At 39.5% G+C, this 20,804-nt stretch overlaps 1 long non-coding RNA gene and 1 pseudogene across 1 annotated transcript; both read right to left on the bottom strand.

Annotated features, from left to right (window-relative positions):
- Window positions 1-1,148: 1,148 nt before the first annotated feature.
- LOC148698591 (uncharacterized) lies at window positions 1,149-5,933 on the bottom strand. Its single transcript, XR_015951947.1, has 3 exons — window positions 5,883-5,933; window positions 4,457-4,889; window positions 1,149-2,597 (listed from the first exon to the last, which is right to left on the bottom strand). It is a non-coding gene; the product is annotated as an uncharacterized LOC148698591 (long non-coding RNA).
- Window positions 5,934-6,359: 426 nt separating this feature from the next.
- LOC148698590 (uncharacterized) lies at window positions 6,360-9,463 on the bottom strand (annotated as a pseudogene).
- Window positions 9,464-20,804: the final 11,341 nt, after the last annotated feature.

Genomic DNA, 20,804 nt, shown 5'->3' with positions numbered 1-20,804 from the left:
AGTTTGACTAGAAGATTTTCTGGTTTCCTCCAATCGTTGATTTTCCACAGGCTTAATCTTGAACTGGGCTGGAGGATTTTTTTGGTCTCCCCCGAAGGTCTGAACTTACTCCTTTTATCTGGAGTTGAATTTGATTCAAGGGTGGTGAACACTTGATTTTGAATCGGACTTGTGATTTCTTCAAGGGCCATCGAGGTTTGATCTTGAGTGAAAATAGGACCATGAGCGGTTTCAGGATTCAGACACATGGCAGGCAAGTACGAGGTGGAGGTGATGACCTGTTTCTTTGTTCAATCTTTCCAATTCGTATTGAAGAGGGTTAGAGGATAACTCAGCATATGCAGTTGTTGCGTTTGCTGACGATCCACAAGATTGATGTTTCATTGTCACTCGTCTTAGCTGTTCTCTAAGCAGATGTGGTCCCTTCTCTGGCAGTGTATCAACCGTTGAAGATGACTACTCGAGAGCAATGCTAGGTAAGCAACCAGGGAATAGATTCCAGGTAGTCGGTTCCAGATCGGAAGACTGACTCCAAGTGCCTGCTGATTGCTCTATTTCTCTTTGCCATGCGAGTAAGAACAAGAACAAAGGAAAAGACAGGGAAAGAGCATGATATGAGATACCTTTGCTTTCGCCCTTGATGATATGAGATACTTTTGCCTTTGAAGAAGCAACGAATGAATCAACACATATATTTGTTGCGCTTGTCTCCACATGCTTCGATCTACCGTTTTCTCCTGCCTCATCTGTACTCCAGGCATCTGGTATTTCTTTGGGGGTACATCAATGGTTGAATAGGTGTTCTCAAGGGAAGAAGAAAACTGAGCATGTTGAGAGGTTTGGTTGCAGCTACATTCTCGGCCGAGAAGAAAAGTAATGCGTTTTTGGATGTATGCCTTGCCATGAATGTTGACGTATATAGGAATTTTAATGCCAAGTAGTAGTGCGGATGCGGCTTTGTCACCCACGCTTGTCGGCAAAAGTGTGTAGTTGGGATAATGACCTCCACGCGTTTTCAACTTTGTCAGAGATCTTTTGACAAAGTTGCACGTGTTATCTGAAAAGCTGAGATTGTGTCTGAAGAGTGTTGACGAACTTTACGCAGGAAAATCCGGCTTTTAAGATGTGAAGAGTGGTGTCTCTTCAAATTTTTTTTTTTTTTGGGTGGTTGTGTTGCCTCTCCTTTTATAGTGGTATTGATCACCTCTAACATGCACACTTTGAAGATTGCCCATTCGTGAAAATCGTCTCCGGCCCTTTGAGATTTTACTCCATCCAACCCTTCTCTTTTAACATCTTTGAAAATGGCTAACCCATCTAACATTTGCTTAGATTTGAGTCTCAGCAGTGATCCGGGTGTGCCGTCAGGGTAATGTATGGTGCCCGTCTTTCTTATCTTCTAATGGCCCTCTTACAGGTGAAGACTCTGTGATGAAGGATGCAACAACAGCTACGATAGTAGCTAGGAACCTCCTCACTCCTAAAGATAGTAGGCTGTTTTCAGGACGGTCCGATGAGTTGGCCGTTCAAGAGTCCCTAGCTCTCAGTGTTCAGTGTGCAGTCTCTGTGTCCAACATGGGCCAACGCCTACTTGCTCGATCCCGTCAAGTTGAATCATTGATGGCGGAGGTGGAAAATCTTAAGCAAGAGATCAAACAGCTTAAGCACGAGAATAGAGGTTTGCACGTGCTTGCAAATAATTATTCGACAAGCATGAAGAGGAAGCTTGATCAGCTGCAAGAATCTGAAGGTCGAATTCAAAGTGATCATCAAAGGCTTGCGGCTTTCTTCAGAGGCACCTTTTTCCTGCGTCATCTAGCGTTCCACCAAGTATTGAGGCCTCGAATGATCTATCTTCGATGCCTCCCGCTCCTGGAGTTTTGCCAAGTAGTGGGGCTTCACGTAAACAACCTTTGTGAAGGCTCCATCTTTCTTTTTTTTTTTTTTTTTTTTTTTTTACGCACTTGTAATTTATCGGAGATCAATGGACATGCTTTATTTTATTCAGTGTATTGGGTTGCCTCCCAAGTAGCGCTTTCTTTTACGTCTTGCAGCCGGACGATGCCACATTGATCAACCTTCATGGGAACCCACGGCATAGTGGGTTGTTTCCTCCACATTATGTTCCACAAAGCTCTCGTAGTAACGCTTCAATCGATGCCCATTCACCTTGAACTCTTGACCTGTTTTGAAACTACGAACTTGGACTGCACCATGAGGAAAAACATTAGTAATAACAAAGGGTCCAATCCAACGTGAACGTAACTTACCCGGAAATAGACAAAGACGAGAATTAAACAACAACACTTTCTGTCCAACAAAGAATGACTTGGTGCGAATCATCTTATCATGAAAGGCCTTTGTCTTTTCCTTGTAAATGCAGGCATTCTCGTAAGCTTCATTCTGTATTTCCTCAAGTTCATTCAATTGAAGTTTACGATGAATTCCCGCCTCATCTACATCCATGTTGAACTTCCTCACGGCCCAATGAGCCTTGTGCTCCAACTCCACAGGTAAGTGACATGGTTTGCCATAAACAAGCCGAAAGGGGGACATTCCTATGGGTGTTTTGTAGGCGGTCCTATACGCCTACAATGCTGTTGGAAGTATGCCCACAAAGCCACTCATTTGATGTAATAGCTTTTTGGAATACTTATTGTGTTAAACTTTTATATGTTTAATAGAGGGCAAAGCTTATTGTTAATCACTATTTATAGTATCTTGTGTTTAAGCAATAAGGGAATCCAAGGAATGTATTTGATCTAAGAGACAAGTGATTTAAGTTAGTTAAATTAACGAGACCTTTCTTTTATGTTCATTCCTAAAACGTTCCTAGCCATAGGATTGCCAATTGGGCATTGACAATCCGCTAAGGTTAGTATGTGTTATGTCGACTCAAGCGTGAGTATGAACTAGTCTCAAGTCATTTGGTGTTGGACACTAAGGCAAACACATAGGTGCTCGAAAGAGTAATCGAGTACACTGAACAACGATCAAACGAGAGTTCGAACATACATGTCATGTGAGAACTCAATAGTTGCAATATGCAAAGTAGTCCTTTGACCTGAGGCATCATTGCTGTCTAATGGTTAGGTCCTTGATCTTTGATTATGTCAACGGCATTCCATTGGAGTGTCCATGGCATTGTTGGGGTCAAGCTATCTAGTCATGTAGGCATATGAATGCACAACAAGGGATCTCTAACCTTCCATGGTGGAAGGAGAATACTCTAAGATATGATTCGAGAGTCTTTGGCCAAAGCATATGAATATGACTAAGGAAGCTTGTTCCAAATCTTATTCAATTGAATCATATAGAGAAGTATCACATTGGATAGTAGACATGAAACAAACTATCACTTAAACAATGTGATTAAGAGTATTGTATTAGAGAAGGACCGTATTGCATTGTAGTTGTAACTGGATAGGTTCTCCAACCACTTCTACTTAGCTTGGGTAACCATGACATGCTGCTAGGCGTCACCCATGGTTTGTGGAAGCCCTAAAGATTAGCAAACACTAATTTTAAGGGAGAATTGAAATGTGGTTTCAATTCACAATCGATAGTTAAGAGTAACATCGCCCACTACCTCGCTAATTGGAACCTAATGGATCGTACACCGAGTAAGGATATAAGTGAAGAAATTATATGAAATGGATAAGCAATTAAATGGTTTAATTGAAGAATGGTCAAGATTAATTAAATAGTTAATTAATTATACGAAACGTTCGTATTGGGCGTTTAAGTTAGTTTTGGGCTTCGGGGCACAAAAACGTTTTGGTCCACAAGGCCCATTATATTTAAGTTGTATGACAACTAAAACAAAATGGGCAATTAAGCCCAATAACAAATGGAGGCCGGCCATATCAAGGGTAGTGGGAACTTTTGTTAATTGCAAGTTTGCCACTAACCTAAGAGATGAAGTATAAAGTCATCTTTATAGCTTTGTTTCTCATTAGGGTTTTCTAATAGAATTTGGGTGAAATATTTTTCTCTCATTTTCTACATAGAGGCCGGCCACTTAGGGGAGGAACATCTAGCAATCTTTTCTTCCCTAAGTCATCCATTTCATCTTCACACTACATCTTTGGTGTGGAGACTTAGAGACACCAAACCTTTGGTGTTTTGGAGAACAAATCCTCAAATCCTTAAAGAAGAAAAGGAGCACTAAAAGGGAGGAAATCACAAGGAAGATCCAAGGAGCAAGGAGGTGACTTGAAGGCCCTCCACTTGGGTGAATCCCTTGTGCAATCAAGGATGAGCTTCAAGGGTAAAGAATCTCTAAATTCTTATTCTCTTTAATATTGTTAAAGAGTCTTATGGTTCACCATATACTAGGCTTTGAAAGTCATGGGTTTTATGAATTGTTTTTGAATGCATGCCTACTTTAAAGTGTTATTAGTTTGCATATGTATTCAAATGTTTTTAGCTAGGACAAAATTTTTCCTTCAAATGCATCCTCTAACCTCAAGCTCCGATCTTTTCTTGTTGGCCCAACCGTCTTCTCAAGAATCTGTTTTATCTCCCGATTCGACACCTCGGCTTGCCCGCTTGTTTGAGGATGATAGGGTGTCGAAACCCTATGTGTAACGTTGTACTTCTTGAGCAGTGCCTCGATCGTGCGATTAGAAAAATGTGAACCTCCATCACTTATAAGGACTCGAGGCATTCCAAACCTAGCAAAAATGTTAGACTTCACAAAATCTGCAACCACTTTGGAATCGTTAGTCCGGGTGGCTTTTGCTTCCACCCATTTGGAAACATAATCCACCGCCAACAAGATATAAAGAAAACCATGTGATGAAGGAAAAGGACCCATAAAATCAATTCCCCACACATCAAATATTTCAACAGAAAGTATAGGGTTTTGTGGCATTTGATCCTTAACACTTATATTACCCATTCGTTGACAACAATCACATGTAAGGCAAAATGTCCTAGCATCCCTAAAAATGGTTGGCCAATAAAACCCACATTCTAAGACTTTCAGGGCAGTGCGTTGGGTGCCAAAATGTCCCCCACATGCATATGAATGACAGAATGTTAAAATAGATTGAAACTCAGATTCATTCACACAACGTCTTACAATCTGATCGGGACAAAATTTCCAAAGGTATGGGTCATCCCAAACATAAAACCTAGCATCATTTTTAAGCTTATCACGTTGATTCCTATTAAGTACGCTAGGGGTATGTTTAGACACTAAAAAGTTCACCAAATCTGCATACCAAGGCTCACTTACCTGGATAGACATTAATTGCTCATCGGGGAAGGTTTCAGAAATTGGCGATGCTCCCTCATGCACCATTCGACTTAGGTGGTCAGCCACCACATTCTCCACGCCCTTCTTATCCCGAATCTCAATGTCAAACTCTTGTAGAAGCAACATCCATCGAATTAGTCTAGGCTTGGCCTCCTTTTTCGTGAGCAAATACTTGAGAGCTGCATGATCAGTAAAAATAATAACTTTAGTACCAAGTAAGTACGATCGGAACTTATCTAATGCAAATACCACATCAAGTAATTCTTTTTTCAGTGGTTGAGTAATTTAATTGAGCATCATTTAGTGTCCTAGATGCATAATAAATAACATGAGGTTGTTTGTTCTTTCGCTGCCCCAAAACAGCACCAATTGCATAGTCCGAAGCATCGCACATCAACTCGAATGGAAGGCTCCAATATGGAGGTGTGATAATGGGAGCCGAAGTGAGAGCCTCTTTTAAGTGCTTGAATGCCGTGGAGCACGAAAACCACCTCTTTTTGAAGCAATCGGCATAGTGGTTGCGCAATCTTGGAGAAATCCTTTATGAAACGCCTATAAAAACCTGCGTGACCAAGAAATGAACGAACCTCTCTAAACGAAGTTGGAGAGGGTAAGTGACGAACAAGGTCCACCTTAGATTTATCCACTTCAATGCCTTTTTCAGAAATAATATGTCCCAGAACAATACCTTGCTTAACCATGAAGTGACATTTTTCCCAATTAAGCACAAGATTCGTTTCAACACAACGTCTCAAAATTAAGGTCAGATTATTCAAGCAATGATTGAATGAATTACCAAACACGCTAAAGTCATCCATAAATATCTCAATAATTTTCTCCACATAATCAGAAAATATACTCACCATGCATCGTTGAAATGTCGCAGGGGCATTACACAAACCAAAGGGCATGCGCCTATATGTAAAGGTGCCGAAGGGGCACGTGAAGGTTGTCTTCTCTTGGTCCTCCGGAGCTATCACAATTTGGTTATATCCGGAATATCCATCAAGAAAGCAATAAAATTTATAACCGGCTAACCTTTCTAGCATTTGGTCAAGGAATGGCAATGGAAAGTGATCCTTCCTTGTCATGGCATTTAACTTCCTGTAATCAATACAAACACGCCAACCGGTAACAACACGAGTGGGTATAAGCTCTTGTTCTTCATTCTTCACCACCGTGACTCCGGACTTCTTTGGAACAACCTGCACGGGTGACACCCAACGACTATCAGAAATAGGATATATAACACCACAATCAAGCAATTTTATAACCTCATTTTTCACTACTTCCAACATGGGTGGATTAAGGAGATGTTGAGCTTCACGAGATGGCTTGGCTCCCTCCTCCAAAAGGATGCGATGCATGCACGTGGTGGGACTAATGCCTTTGATATCTGCCAAGGTCCATCCAATGGCAGATTTGTGCTCCTTTAACACCCTTATCAACTTGTCTTCTTCTTGGGCCGTGAGTGAGCTTGATATGATGACGGGTAGTGTTTGATCTTCTCCCAAGAAAACATACTTCAAGTGACTAGGTAAAAGCTTTAACTCAAGTGTAGGTGGCTGCACAATTGATGGAAGTAACTTGTTAGTCAAAACCGAATCCAAAATTGAGAGTGGAGACTTACCAGAGTGTGAGGGCAATGACTCGAGGGCAGCAACCATTTCAGTCACTTCACCACAAGCGGGCACGGCAATATGGTCAGATTGCATGCTGTGGGTTGCAAGAATTCCCCCACCCTCATTTCTTGCTCCTATGACATGTACTAAGGCTACCTCAAGTGCATCTTCGTTCATTTGATCCAAATGCATCTGTGCCAACGAATCCACAATGTCAATAGCAAAACAAGAATGGTCCTCAATTGGATATTTAATGGTTTCAGAAAGATTAAAATTAATAATGTCCCCATCAAACTCCATGGTTAATGTTCCCGTAAACACGTCTATCTTTGTTCTCGCTGTTGTCATGAATGGACGGCCTAGCAAGATTGGCAATGATGGAGCATGGCTCGAATCCTCCATTTCTAAGATATAAAAATCTGCAGGAAAAATAAGATGATTGACCTACACTAAAACATCCTCAAGGACTCCCTTGGGATAAGCGTTAGAACGATCGGCCAATTGAATTATAACGCCATCTTGTTTTAACTCACCAAGGTTCATAGATGCATAAATGGAATATGGCATGACATTAATAGAAGCACCTAAATCTAACATGCATTGTTCAAATCTAGTGTTTCCAATTGTGCATGGAATAGTAAAGCTCCCTGGATCCTTACACTTTGGAGGTAACTTTCGTTGCAAAACTGCGGATACATTTTCACTTACTTTCATAACTTCTTTGTTTGAAATTCTTTTCCTAGTTGTGCATAACTCTTTTAAAAACTTTGCATACCTGGGCACTTGCTTAATGGCATCAAGTAAAGGAATGTTTACTTGGACTTTTCGAAAGGTATCCAAAATGTACTTTTCGCTTTCTTCCTTCTTCGATTGTGCAAATCTGCGAGGGAAAGGAACATTGGGCAGATTAGTGTTCGAAATCACAACATTTGGGACAACATTACCTGAGATAGACGGATGGGAAGGCTTAGATGGTTGCGGCTTGGGTGGTGCTACACTTGCCGTGGGGTAGGATTGCTCATCTTCTTCAATTTGTATCTTCTCATCTTCCTTGTTTTGGGCAGATTCGTGTGCTTTGCTTCCCACTTCTTTTCCACTTCTTAGGGTGATAGCTTTTGCAGATTCGAAACCACCCTTTGGATTGACCACTGTAGTGCTTGGTAACTTACCATTTTCACGAAATTGTCCCAAAAATTCGGCCATTTGTCCCATTTGCTTCTTTAGCTCATTAACCTCCTTTGCTTGGTTCTGCATTCCCTGTGCCATTGTGGTTAATAATTGATATGTTTTATCATCATTCATAGACGTAACTGAGTTGGTTTGGGATGATTGTGCTTGAGGAGGTGGTTGTGGTGCCATTGACCTTGGAAAGAAACCCGGGGGTTGTCGGAATCCACTTTGTTGGGCAGGTTGTTGTGCATCTCTCCATCTGAAATTTGGGTGGTCACGCCATCCTTGATTGTAAGTATTGGAGAAAGGATCACCCCTTGGTTAGTTTTGATTCCCATAACCCACGGCATTGGCAGATTCCTTCCCACCCTCTATTCTCAATCAATTGAGGGCATTGATCAGATTGGTGTCCTTGAATGGAGCATACACCACAAATTGTAGCTCCTTGCGCTTTGGGGCCTTCAACAAATTGCGACAACATAGACGTAAGGTTAGCCATTTGGGATTGTAACTCAGAAATAGAACTTACCTCATTTACATGATGTGGCCATGGGGTGTCTCTCTGCCCAACACCTTCATATTGTTGTGCATTGAGTGCTCGATTAGCAATGAGAGTTTTGGCATCCCTGGGTGTCTTGTCCACTAGAGCTCCTCCCGCGGATGCATCCAACATTTGCCGTTCAAGTGGTAAAAGACCTTCGTAAAAATATTGAAGAAGTAGATCCTCCTTCATTTGGTGCTGTGGACATGAAGCAACAAGAGTTTTAAAACGTTCATAATAAGTTGGAAAAGATTCACCTTGGCTTTGTTGAATTCCACTAATCTTCTTGCGAAGAAGAATGACTCGTGATGTCGGAAAGAACTTCTCCAAGAAGGCTCGCTTCATACTCTCCCATGATGTGACAGTTCCGGGAGCCAACTCATACAACCAATCCTTGGCCTTCTCCAACAAAGAAAAAGGAAAAGCCTTCATATTCAATATGTTGCTGTCCACATTCACCGGTGTCATACTTGAGCATACTAATTCGAACTCCTTTAAATGTTTATTGGGGTCCTCCATTGATAACCCATGGAACTTGGGTATATGATGTAGCAAACTGGACTTCAACTCAAAGTCATCGGTCTTCTCAGGGGCTGCCCTAGGGTATTGGATGCAAAGAGGGGCTGCATTGGCCAAACCCGAGGCAGAAAGCTCCTTGATGGTTCGATTGTCCGCTGCCATGGTTGGTACTTCCTCTTCAAACCTTGCCGTGGGTTCCTCTTCAACCTCAACTTCTTGCTTTTCTACTTCAGGTTCGGGACTAGGAGGATTAGACTCTTGCAATTTCTTGTTCCTTCTCAAAGTCCTCTCGAAATCGCCATCAAAGTCGGAGATATGCTCACGAACAGGTTGTGAGCTACGGGTCATAAACTAGTACCTACACACAAGAGTAAACAAGATAAGTAACCAACTTAATAGACTCGGCACAAGTAAGAAAATAAGTTGCCACACACGGCACAAAAACAAAACACATACACACGGTGCAAAAATTAAAACAAAACAGAAACCAAACAATTTAAACAAGACTCAAGGCAAGGGATTAGCAACTGTGCTAATCCCCGACAACGGCGCCAAAATTTGATGCGTTACGAATGTGACACACAAATTAAACCCTATTTGTGACAATTGTAGTAATGATGTAAGTAGGGATCGTTCTGACCGGGGATTAACTAGGGGTGCTAAACACTTTAAACTGACTCCAATAAATAAAACTAACCTTTAAAACACTTAACTCACTTAACAAAAACTCAAAACAAGTCCACAAGACTCCAAATACTTAAAAACACAAAATAAGATAGATTGTAATGACTAAGACTTAACAAAATATGGGGGGATTGTGTTTGGACGAAATTAAATTAAATGGACAGATTGTAAAGAAAACAGATTGTAAGACAAATTGTGATAGACCAATGGATGATGGAATAGCTAAGGGGTTCTTCTCCACACATGAAATATATGCAACGTAAATCAACTTCCTGTTATCAATTCAATAAGTTATGAACCTCGACACTCCAAGTTAATTAGGTCCGCTTAAATTAACCTTCAGATTTCCCTAGAATCATTGAATTGGATGAATATGCATCGCAAACAAATTATTCCTAACAAGTTCTCTATATGAACAGCATGATAAAGATACAAGTTAGAAACATTACGATCTTTGGAAATCATAAGCATCGACAAGGCATTTGTAACTATGAAAAGCATGAAACTCTTGCTAGGAATCTACTTAACATGATCGTGACTAGCGACCTTCACTACTTGTGAATATAAATTCATAACGATTAGGTGAAACAAACTTATATCCTAGCACCAAATTCAAGCATGCAAATTAAGCGTGCACTCTCAATCAACATACAAGAATAAGTTCTAAATCAAACAGTTAAGCAAATTGTATTCACGACTTATGCAACGATAACTGGAAGTAATCAACTTATTTCACATATATAATCATGGTTTCGAATACACCCTTAGCCAAAACGAATTTAGCCAATCATTCTCAAGGAAAAACAAAGATTACATGAATTAGACATTGAAATATAAGATAGAATACACCTATAATTGTTCAACAACTCAGAATGAAGAGCCAAACAATTGTGTGAAACTGTCTCCTTTCCCTTGCTTGCGGCATATTGGATAGTGATGGTTTCTGGGCTGTTTTGATGATGTAGAATGGGTTTTGGGCGGTGTAGAGGCACGGCAAGGGGCGTAGGTTGGGTGTGGATGAGTGTTTGATGGTTGGAAGGTGGTGGAAAGGTATGTGGATGTGTGGAATAGAGTGAGGAATGGTTGGAGTGCTGCTGCCAGGATGGGGGAAATGCTGGAAAATGGAAGTGGAATGCACGGCACCAAGGATTGTTGGTTATAGGTGATGGGATGCACGGTTTTATAGGGAGAGAATGGGAGAGAATGTGGCTAAATGATTAAGAGTGCATGTGGCTGAATGATTAAGAGTGCATGTGGCTCTATGATTAAGAGTGCATGTGGCTGAAATAATGAAGGGAATGAATGGAAAAACAGCTAGGGAATATGATTAAAGAGTGAATGAATGGGAGAGCATGTGGCTGAAATAATGAAGGGAATGAATGGAAAAACAGCTAGGGAATATGATTAAAGAGTGAATGAATGGGAGAGCATGTGGCTGAATGATGAAGTGGGAAAGGTGTAATTGGAAGGGGAATGCATGTCACAAAAGGGAGAATATGTGGAAAATGGCTGGAATTGGTGGTTATGGAATTGGTGGCAATGGTGTGTAATTGGGCTAGGGCCATTGTTTTGTGTCCTAAAGTGCATACAAGGCCTTCAATTTCTTCCAACACTTTGGTTCCATGCATAAGCTATCCATTCTTAGCCCAAAAGTGCTCCAAAAGGCTCCAAAATGCACTTCTTTGCTCCTTTAGCCCTTAGAACCTGAAAACATACGAAAATAACTTAAAAGACTTAAAGAACTAAGAAATAACAACGTAAATGCACAAGAACAAGCCAACTAAGTTGCCTAAATATGCTCCTATCAGTTTTAAATGATTCAGCCTATCAAAAATTGACGTTCGAGGGGCAAGTTTAGGCTCTTCTTGATTTTGTTCAAACCTCACGCTGATGTGTTGAGCGCTAACATTTTTCGCTTTGCTTGAAATCTTCACGGGTGTATTTTGTGTGAAGCCAAGTCCAGCTTTGTTGTTGTCAACTGCGTAACCATACTCTTTCAACTTCTTTTGAATCTCGGTGAGGTCACATTCTTTGTCGTTCACGGTTTTATGAAACCTTGTGGTGGTTTTGAAACTTTAGCATTGCCTAGCTATGTCAGAGGTAAAACTGCATTTGTCTTAAGCAGCTTTACATCGTCCTTGTACAGCTGTGTATCGTCTTTGCTTGTTCCAGTTTCGAATGGGGATTGCCCATTCTTTCTTCTCGATGTTGGGATGAATTGGAAGACGGGTGTGTTTGGTCCTTTTAAGGGCGTCACACTCCTATTGATTGTTGTGGGCTTAGTAGGCTCATTGTCGTTTTTGCTTGAAGATGGCATGGATTCCCCTTACGCACGGCTTGCCATTCTTGTTTATTAGGTGCGGCTTTGCCTGTGGATTTGATTTCTTTTCGAAAAGGTTCATGCACCATGTCTTCTGTTGAAGTTCCTTTCGAGTGCAAATATATATAAGGATAATATAGGGGCACAAGTAAGGTTGTTGAACCACAGGGACTGATAAACAACTTAGTAAAACCTTTGACTCTTACATACTAGCATCAGTTAATGACTCCTATGACTTAAACTTTCGGGGTTTAAATAATTTTGGAAAAGAAATAAAGACAGAAAGAAAAGGGAAAAATTAGAACATAAACCTAAGACATTAAATAGGTTAGAAATGTTTTTCGGACATAAATCTGACTTAAAATGAGCTCAGGCTTTCCCCTAAACATTCATGAATCAATGAGATGATCTTTTAACTTATCCATTTCAATTGCACAACCAAGATGTTCACATATCTAGCATGGCATATAACTAGATTGTATGAATCCTTACTTTCTTTGCATGTTAGATGCATGGCATATACATCAAACTTATATTTGTAGGTGCAACCTAGCATGGCATATACTCAGATTTAGCACCTAGAAACTCATTAAGAACGAAGAGGATTATGAACATCACATGAACCCAAGAACATAGCATTTATCCTAGATTTTCATGGAATCAGCTTACATGATTAGTTATGAACCTAACCACATGTTGCTAAGGAATGAAAGAAGATATGACAGTCATCCTTATCATTCACAACAGAAAGCAAACATAAACAAGGTAACTAAGCTTGAAAATATGTGCTTGAAACAATTGAGACAAAGAACTTATTCTAGCATGCAAATGAAATTGATAAACTAAAACTGTATCATAACATCAATTCAATCATGTCTAGGGCTTCAAGGTAGCCCTAAGTATCCATAACCTAAATTAAAAACATAACATAATACATAAAAAGTTAGGAAAGCTAGAACCTAGAAATGGCTCAAGGTGGAGGACTCCTCTCTCCAAATTCTATGTATTTTTCTCCTCTTCCCCTCTTTATATTTTGTATTTGTCTCCTATTAAAAGGCTTAGGAGTTATCTAACATCTGACAAATTGACATCCTTGAATTGACTTTCATTTGTAGCTCATTACAATTAGTTTTTAGTATAGGAGTAACTGAAAACTAGCTATTATCAGAATTTGTAACTGAACATCTCCTCTTTATTCTAGCATAATTTCTTGTCGAAACCTCCAAATCACAAGCTGTAATAACCGTCAAAAACAAAATTGCGAGGGCTTTACAACCATATATGACCCATTTTCTAATTCATTCGGAGCACTTTGGGGAAAAGCTTGCAAGTTGGTTATTTTGCAAGCGCCTTTTTTGGCAGATCTTAGGCCATTTGTAGGCTATGGTCTGGTCTTGGGCAAGTTAGGCTTCAAACTATCCATTCTAGGCTCTTAAAATGTTCAAAATAAGATGATTTCTTCAAGCCCTTACTTTCCTCCTAGAATACAATACAAACAACAAAATACCTTGTGATGCATAAAGGTTTAAGTCAAAAACCTAAGTAAAATAGCGCGTAAAAGTATAACTTTATGCACTCAACAAAGACCCCCAAACTTAGATTTTGCTAGTCCTCAAGCAAACCAAAGCTAAAAGAAACAAAAGCTACACAAAAGACAAACATAAGTTAATCTAAGACCAATTTCATTGGTGAGACGATAGCATTCAGGTTATGCATCAAGCCTTTAAACCTTTAGGCATCCCTAGTAGGAGGAGTTGTGTCTCCTAAGGGTTTAACAATGACGGTACCCATAAACGTCTGAAACAACCTACAAAACAACGATTAGAGCACTTTTGAAATAAGATAATAAGAATCAAAGCTCAACTACGCCTTACACTCCTAACTTTAACTTTACCTTTCCAAGAATTAAATCTGCATGTTAGTGAGGTGTTCTAGCTCAAATTCAACCTATTGCTAAGTTACAAGCTCAAGCAAGGAAGATAAGATTCGTCTCAACTCTAATCTCACAGAATCACTCTTTCACTTGATTCCTAGGGCTTGTTGTCAACAAGTATATGTGAGTGAGGTTATGTAATGGAAAGTAAGATATTCTCACACAAAATTCAATTAGAAACAGAAGAACTTTCTGGATAAGATCTCATGAAAGGAATCAAATACTAAGAATAGGAATAGCACACATACTAACACCCATGAATACATCCTCAAAGATCAGCTAGGTCTTTCATAAGGTTGTAATGTAAGGTTTTTACTGTAGAGGCTATCAAAAGGATGGATAAGGAATACTAGAACTTGAGATATACTACAATGTCTTCCTTGCAAAACCAACATGCTCTCCTCTTGAATTGATCTTCTTTACTTGTTCTCGGCTTCCAGGACCCATGGATTTAGAAATTACATCTTCTTCTCTCTTTTTTTTCTTTTTTTTTTCTTCTTCTTCTTCTTTTGAAAATGTTTTCTCTATCCTTTTTCTTTCTTTTCTTATTTTGAAATTCCAGCCCATGTTACCTCTGTACACGCCACTTTCTTAGCTTAAGCTCGAGCATTATATTTGTCTTCATCACTTAGTATTCCCCAAGCTATAGGGAATGGCTATTATGGGGGAAAATGGGTAAAGTTTAGTGTGGTTGATGAAAGTTATGGCTGTGTTTGGCTTCAAAATGGGTAATGGCTCACACAACAAAGGTAGGGAATTAGGCCATTTACTAGTTAAAACATGCACAACCTAACATCGTCTCAATGAGTTTAATCATGGTTGATAATAAGCATAAGTATCCACAAAAGATAATAACTCTTAGTATTCAATCAAAAATGAGTAATGAGATTATTTGAAATGAATTTGAAAGAAAATGATAGGAGTAGGAACAGTTTAATCCCTCAAAAAGAAGCAAATGGGGCAGTTTCCACTATCCTTCTTCTAAGGCTTGAACTAGTAACTTTTCACAAGTATTCTTAGAACTATGAGTAGTGGTATTATATAGCAAAACAACAACTTCCAAAGCATAACCAAAGTTATGATTGCAAAACTAAGTTAAACATGTACATTTGCATTATTTAATTGCAAATAGCTCTAATCATGACTCAAACACACTAAATATTCAAATGATCACATTCACCTGTGCATTGTTCAAATCTTTTGGATTTACAACAACTTGACTAGGAAGCTTACCTGATTCTCTTTGGTTTAGGACTGCTGCAATTTGTCCAACCTGGTTTAGGAAGCTTACCTGGTTCATGAAAGCTTGGGTTGAAACCTTGAGGTCTTAAGTGCTTTGAGCTAAAGAACTCACTTGTCCAACCAATGTACTCATGATGTTTTCAAGAGGCTTGCTTGATGTAGCTTGGGGAGGTGGCAGATTTTGCACATTGTTGTTGTTTTCTTATCTAAAATTAGGATGATTCCTCCATCTTGGGTTGTAAGTTAGAACAAACGAATCATTTTTAGGTCTCTAATTTCCTTGAAATCCTCCTACCATGTTTACTTCTTCATGAAGCCCTTGCACTTGAGGACATGCCTCAGATGAATGTCCTTGCATGGAACACACTTGACAAATAGCCACAACTTCCTTTTGGGATACAAGTTGCTTAACAAGGTTAGTTAATTCAGAAATTTGAGAGTTATCATTAGAAGTACTAACCTCATAAACCTTCTTGGTTTGTTGATTTTTTAAATTAAATTGCTTCGGATTTGAAGCAATGTCCTCAAACATGGTCTTGGCTTGATCAACCGTCTTGTTCATCAAACCACCAGCAGTAGCATCCACCATCATATGATCAGAGTCAAGCAATCCTGATTTGAGTTCGAAGTTCTCCATGGTGGTGTTAGGATAATGAATGCATGAAGACTCCTCACTGATCTTGGGAATTGCATACTCCTTCAAAGCACGATTAGCCTCGTCATCATTGTTCTAGTTGTTTTTTGCCATGGCCATCTCGTCTTCTTCTGATTCAGCCTTAGGTGAGGATGAGGTTGACCTAGGTGTATATGATTCTGAGTGGCAAGGAGAACTTGGCAAAGATCGAGATTTGAGAATCCTCACAGGTTTGAGTGTATGCCCCTTACCAGAACTTGACTAAACCACCCTTTGTAGTTGCTCTAAATCAATGGGCGGCTTTAATGGGTTAAAAGACATACAACTAAAAACAAAATTAAGTAAGTAAGTAAGTAAAACTAAAAGGAATTACAAAGTTGTTTAAACGCAGTCCCCAGCAATGGTGCCATTTTGTTGAAGTTCCTTTTGAGTGCAAATATAAGGATAATATAGTGGCACAAGTAAGTGTGTCATAGAGACTGATAAACAACTTAGTAAAACCTTTGACTCTTACATATTAGCATCAGTTAATGACTCCTATGATTTAAAATTGGGCCGGTTTAAGTAATTTTGGAAAAGAAATAAAGATAAAAAGAAAAGGGAAAAATTAGAACTATCTAAAAATAAACCTAACACATGAAATAGGTTAGAAACGTTTTTAGGATATAAATCTAACTTAAAATGAGCTCATGCCTTCCCCTAAACATTCATGAATCAATGAGATGATCTTTTAACTTATCCATTTCAAATGCACAACTAAGATGTTCACATATCTTGCATGACATATAACTAGATTGTATGAATCCTCACTTTCTTTGCATGTTAGATGCATGGCATATACATCAAACTTAAATTTGTAGGTGTAACCTAGCATGGCTTATACTCAGAATTAGCACCTAGAAACTCATTAAGAACGAAGAGGATTATGAACATCACATGAACCCTAGAACATGGCATTTATCCTAGATTTTCATGGAATCAGCTTACATGATTAGTTCTGAACCTAACCACATGTTGCTAAGGAATGAAAGAAGATATGGCAGTCATCCTTATCATTCTCAATAAAAAGCAAACATAAACAAGGTAGCTAAGCTTGAAAATATGTGCTTGAAACAATTGAGATAGAATACTGATTCTAGCTTGCAAATGAAATTGATAAACTAAAACTGCATCATAACATTAATTTAATCATGTCTAGGGCTTCAAAGTAGCCCTAAGTATCCAAAATCTAAATTAAAAACATAACAAAATACATAAAAAGTTAGGTAAGCTAGAACCTAGAAACGGCTCAAGGTGGAGGACTCATCCTCTCTCCAGATTCTATGTATTTTTCTCCTCTTCTCCTCTTTATATTATGTATTTGCCTCCTCTTAAAAGGCTTACGAGTTATCTAACATCTGACATATTTACATCCTTGAATTGACTCTCTTTTATAGCTCATTACTGTCAGCTTTTAGTATAGGAGTAACTGAAAAATAGCTGTTATTAGAATTTGTAACTAAATAGCTCCTCTTTATTCTATCATAATTTCTTGTCAAAACCTCCAAATCACAATTTGTAATGACCATCAGAAAGAAGACTTCCCTTTCCAACCATATATGGCCTATTTTCTAATTCGTTATAAGCATTTCGGGGCAAAGCTCGCAAGTTGGATGTTTTGCAAGGGCCTTTTCTGGTAGATCTTGGGTGAGATGAGCTTCAAACTACCCATTCTAGGCTCTTAAAATATTCAAAATAAGATGATTTCTTTAAGCCCTTGCTTTCCTCCTGGAATACAATACAAACAACAAAATACCTTGTGATGCATAGAGATTTTAAGTCAAAAACCTAAGTAAAAGATGGCATAAAAGTATAACTTTATGCACTCAACATTTTCATCCATGTAGAACATGGCGTCCGCAAAGTGTGATTCGGCTTCGGTGAATGGCTTGGTGTCGCCTTGGATCACCTTTAATCTTTATCGATAAAATTTCAAGCATTGATGAAGGGTGGACAACACTACTCCATTGTTGTGGATCCAAGGCCTTCCTGAGAGCAAGCTATAGGAAGTTTTTACATCAATCATGTGGAATAGCATACTTGATTTGAGTTTGCCAATGGCCATCTCCACTCGAATCATGCCCATCGCTCTTTGTCCTTCTTGGTTAAAACCTTGGATTATAAGGTGGCTTCAGGACAGTTAATCCACCTTGATCCTGATTGTGGTCATTGTTGACTTTGGCATGCTTATGGCCAATCCACTATCCACAAGCATACGGTTGACTTTATGCTGCCTTACGTACCCAGAAACGAAGAAAGAATAATTGTGAGGCTTTGATCCTAACAACAAGTCTTTGTCAGTGAAGTTGATTGCGTCATAGGCAACACAACACATGGCATACTCATGTGGCTGAAGTTTTAAGCCTTTGTCCTTGCTTTCTTGCACCTTGTGTTTTTCGGGACTCGCTAAGACCGCTACTAGTACTTTTCGTAACTTCTTGGGCAACAGTAGTGCTTCCTCAATGCTAAAGGATGTTGGTAGGCCTTCTTTAGGCGTGAGGGTCTTCTCTTCCTTGATGGTGATAGCTTTGCCTTTTAAGGGCTCTTCTATCTCTACTTCAACCATATGATAAACAACGGTAGTGCACTATTCGAAGAAGTTCTTCGAGAAGTACTCGTGCAAGGAGACAGAAATACGTGGCTCTTGCTCTATAGGTTCTCCAACATATGTTGGTTTAGCATCTCTTACGTTTCTTTTGAGCTTCCTAATGTTGCGGCGCCGATGCTTTCTCCCATGTTCCACCTTTGGCCTTGTGCATTATGGTCTTGAATTCCTTGTCCTTTTGTAGGTCACCAATGTCCATCATTCTTCATCATTGGTAGGCGAATTTTGGTCCCTTGCCCCCAGTGATGGTTGTACGGAAGGTGCCGTGTAGCTTAAGCATAAATGGGAATGGTCATGCGTCACTTGGAGAAGCACAGGATCGAATGATCCAAACACAATCGTAGTAGTATGTGTTACGGCCATGTCTTTGAGGTCGAGTTCAATTTTCCCTTGTTGTGATAGCTTTATGATGAGCTCATTGAGGATGAAACACTTGCCAATAGGATAACTCATGATACAATGATACTTGCAGCACTTAGGATTGTTAACGTGATTCATCTCTTCGGGGCGCTTGCATTCAGGTAACTCAATTACCTTCTTTTCCAGCAAGTCGTCTACCATTGCAACCACGTCAGAGTCAGGAAAAGGGTACGTCTTCTGCTCTAGTTCCCTCAAGGTGTTTTTATACCTATCTTGGGTGCGAGAAGGCTTACCTTTCATCTCCTTATTTTTGCTTTTGGAAGATATCTTGACGGGCGCTGCGGAGGTCTTGATGGGGGTAGTATGGATGGCAAAAGCTTTCTTGGCGGGCTTTTTCCCAATCATGTCTACCTTTCGGGCGAACACCTTATCCTTTTGAAGTTGGTGATCGACTTTTTCTTCCCATGATTGGCAATACTCAACTCCATATCATGGGATCAAGTTGCAATTCTTCAAATGTTCTCTGTTTTAGGCCTTGGAAGATGTAATGTAACCCCCAGTGCATGCCTTGAACACATCTCAATGGCGGAGGTTTCAGAAAACAGATCTTTGCAATTTAGACTTAATGAATGCCACCTATTGATGTAGTTGACGACAAGTTCATCCTTTTACTATTTCGTACTTGTCATCTCTAGCGTGCTTACGGTGTGACGAGTGCTGTAGAAGTGGTTGAGGAATTCCCTTTCAAGTTGGTCCCAACTATTGATAGACTCGAGCTCAAGGTCAGTGTACCAGTCAAAGATGTTACCTTTTAGCGAGTGCACAAATTGTTAGACAATGTAGTCTCCCTCCATTCCAGCATTGTTGCAAGTTTTGATGAAATGGGCAATATGTTGTTTGGGATTGCCCTTTCCATCGAATTGCATGAATTTTGGCAGCTGATAACCCTATGGCATCCTCAAGGCATCAATCTTCTTGGAGTATAGCTTTGAGTACAGCACGGAGTCATGTGAGCTTCCTTCGTACTACGCCTTGATCATGTTTGTAATCGTCTCTTACAACTGTTGGATAAAGAGAAATCCCATGAGCATCGCAGCTCAGTCCACCTCTAACTTCTCCTTAGCTTTCTCCACCAAAGGCTTCTCTTTCTTATCAGTTTCCTCCTTTGGTGGATCAACCTTTAGGTCAACTTTCTCGTTATGTTGCGCCTCCAGATGGTTGACGTGTGTAGCAATCTACAAGTCATTTTCCTCCATGGTCCTTGTCAGCTTTGCAATTGCTTCATTCATTTAGGGCAGCTGCTCCTCAATGGACGTCGCACCAATAGTCATAACTTGCATGGCTACAGGATACGAGCTGTTGCTTGAGTTGGCATCAAAAGTCAATAACTTGTTTTGTTCCTTTCAATTGCAAATATAAGGATAGTATAATGGCACAAGTAAGGGTGTCGAACCACATGGACTGATTAGAACTCTAAAAATTACTAGCTTTATGAGAACCCTAACTAAACAATGAAAATGCAAACTGAATTTAGATTTTCCAATTGGAAACTAAAATAACTTAAAAATGCAAGAAAGATAAAGATAAATGATAGGTTGATTCAAAAATAATGGGAATGGAACTATGGATACTGATGTCACCGTTACAAGCCAATTCCATGAAAATTAAGTCAAAATGTATTCAACTCTCTAATCTGCAACTAGGGTTTGTTTTACTTATTCATGATCATCCATTTAATGTGTGGTTGTGATCAAGTACTCCTAATCTACAACCTAGTTGTGATGTTCAACTTAGATTACCAAATAAGAATCCATTAAGAACAAGAAAACTTACAAGAACCAAAGAAATCACATGGCAAGATGTATGCATAGC

The sequence above is a fragment of the Pyrus communis genome, chromosome 2, assembly GCF_041283825.1.
Source record: "Pyrus communis isolate YQ-2024b chromosome 2, ASM4128382v1, whole genome shotgun sequence".
In the NCBI taxonomy this organism is placed as follows: Eukaryota; Viridiplantae; Streptophyta; class Magnoliopsida; order Rosales; family Rosaceae; genus Pyrus; species Pyrus communis.
This window is presented reverse-complemented; position numbering and strand designations above follow the sequence as displayed.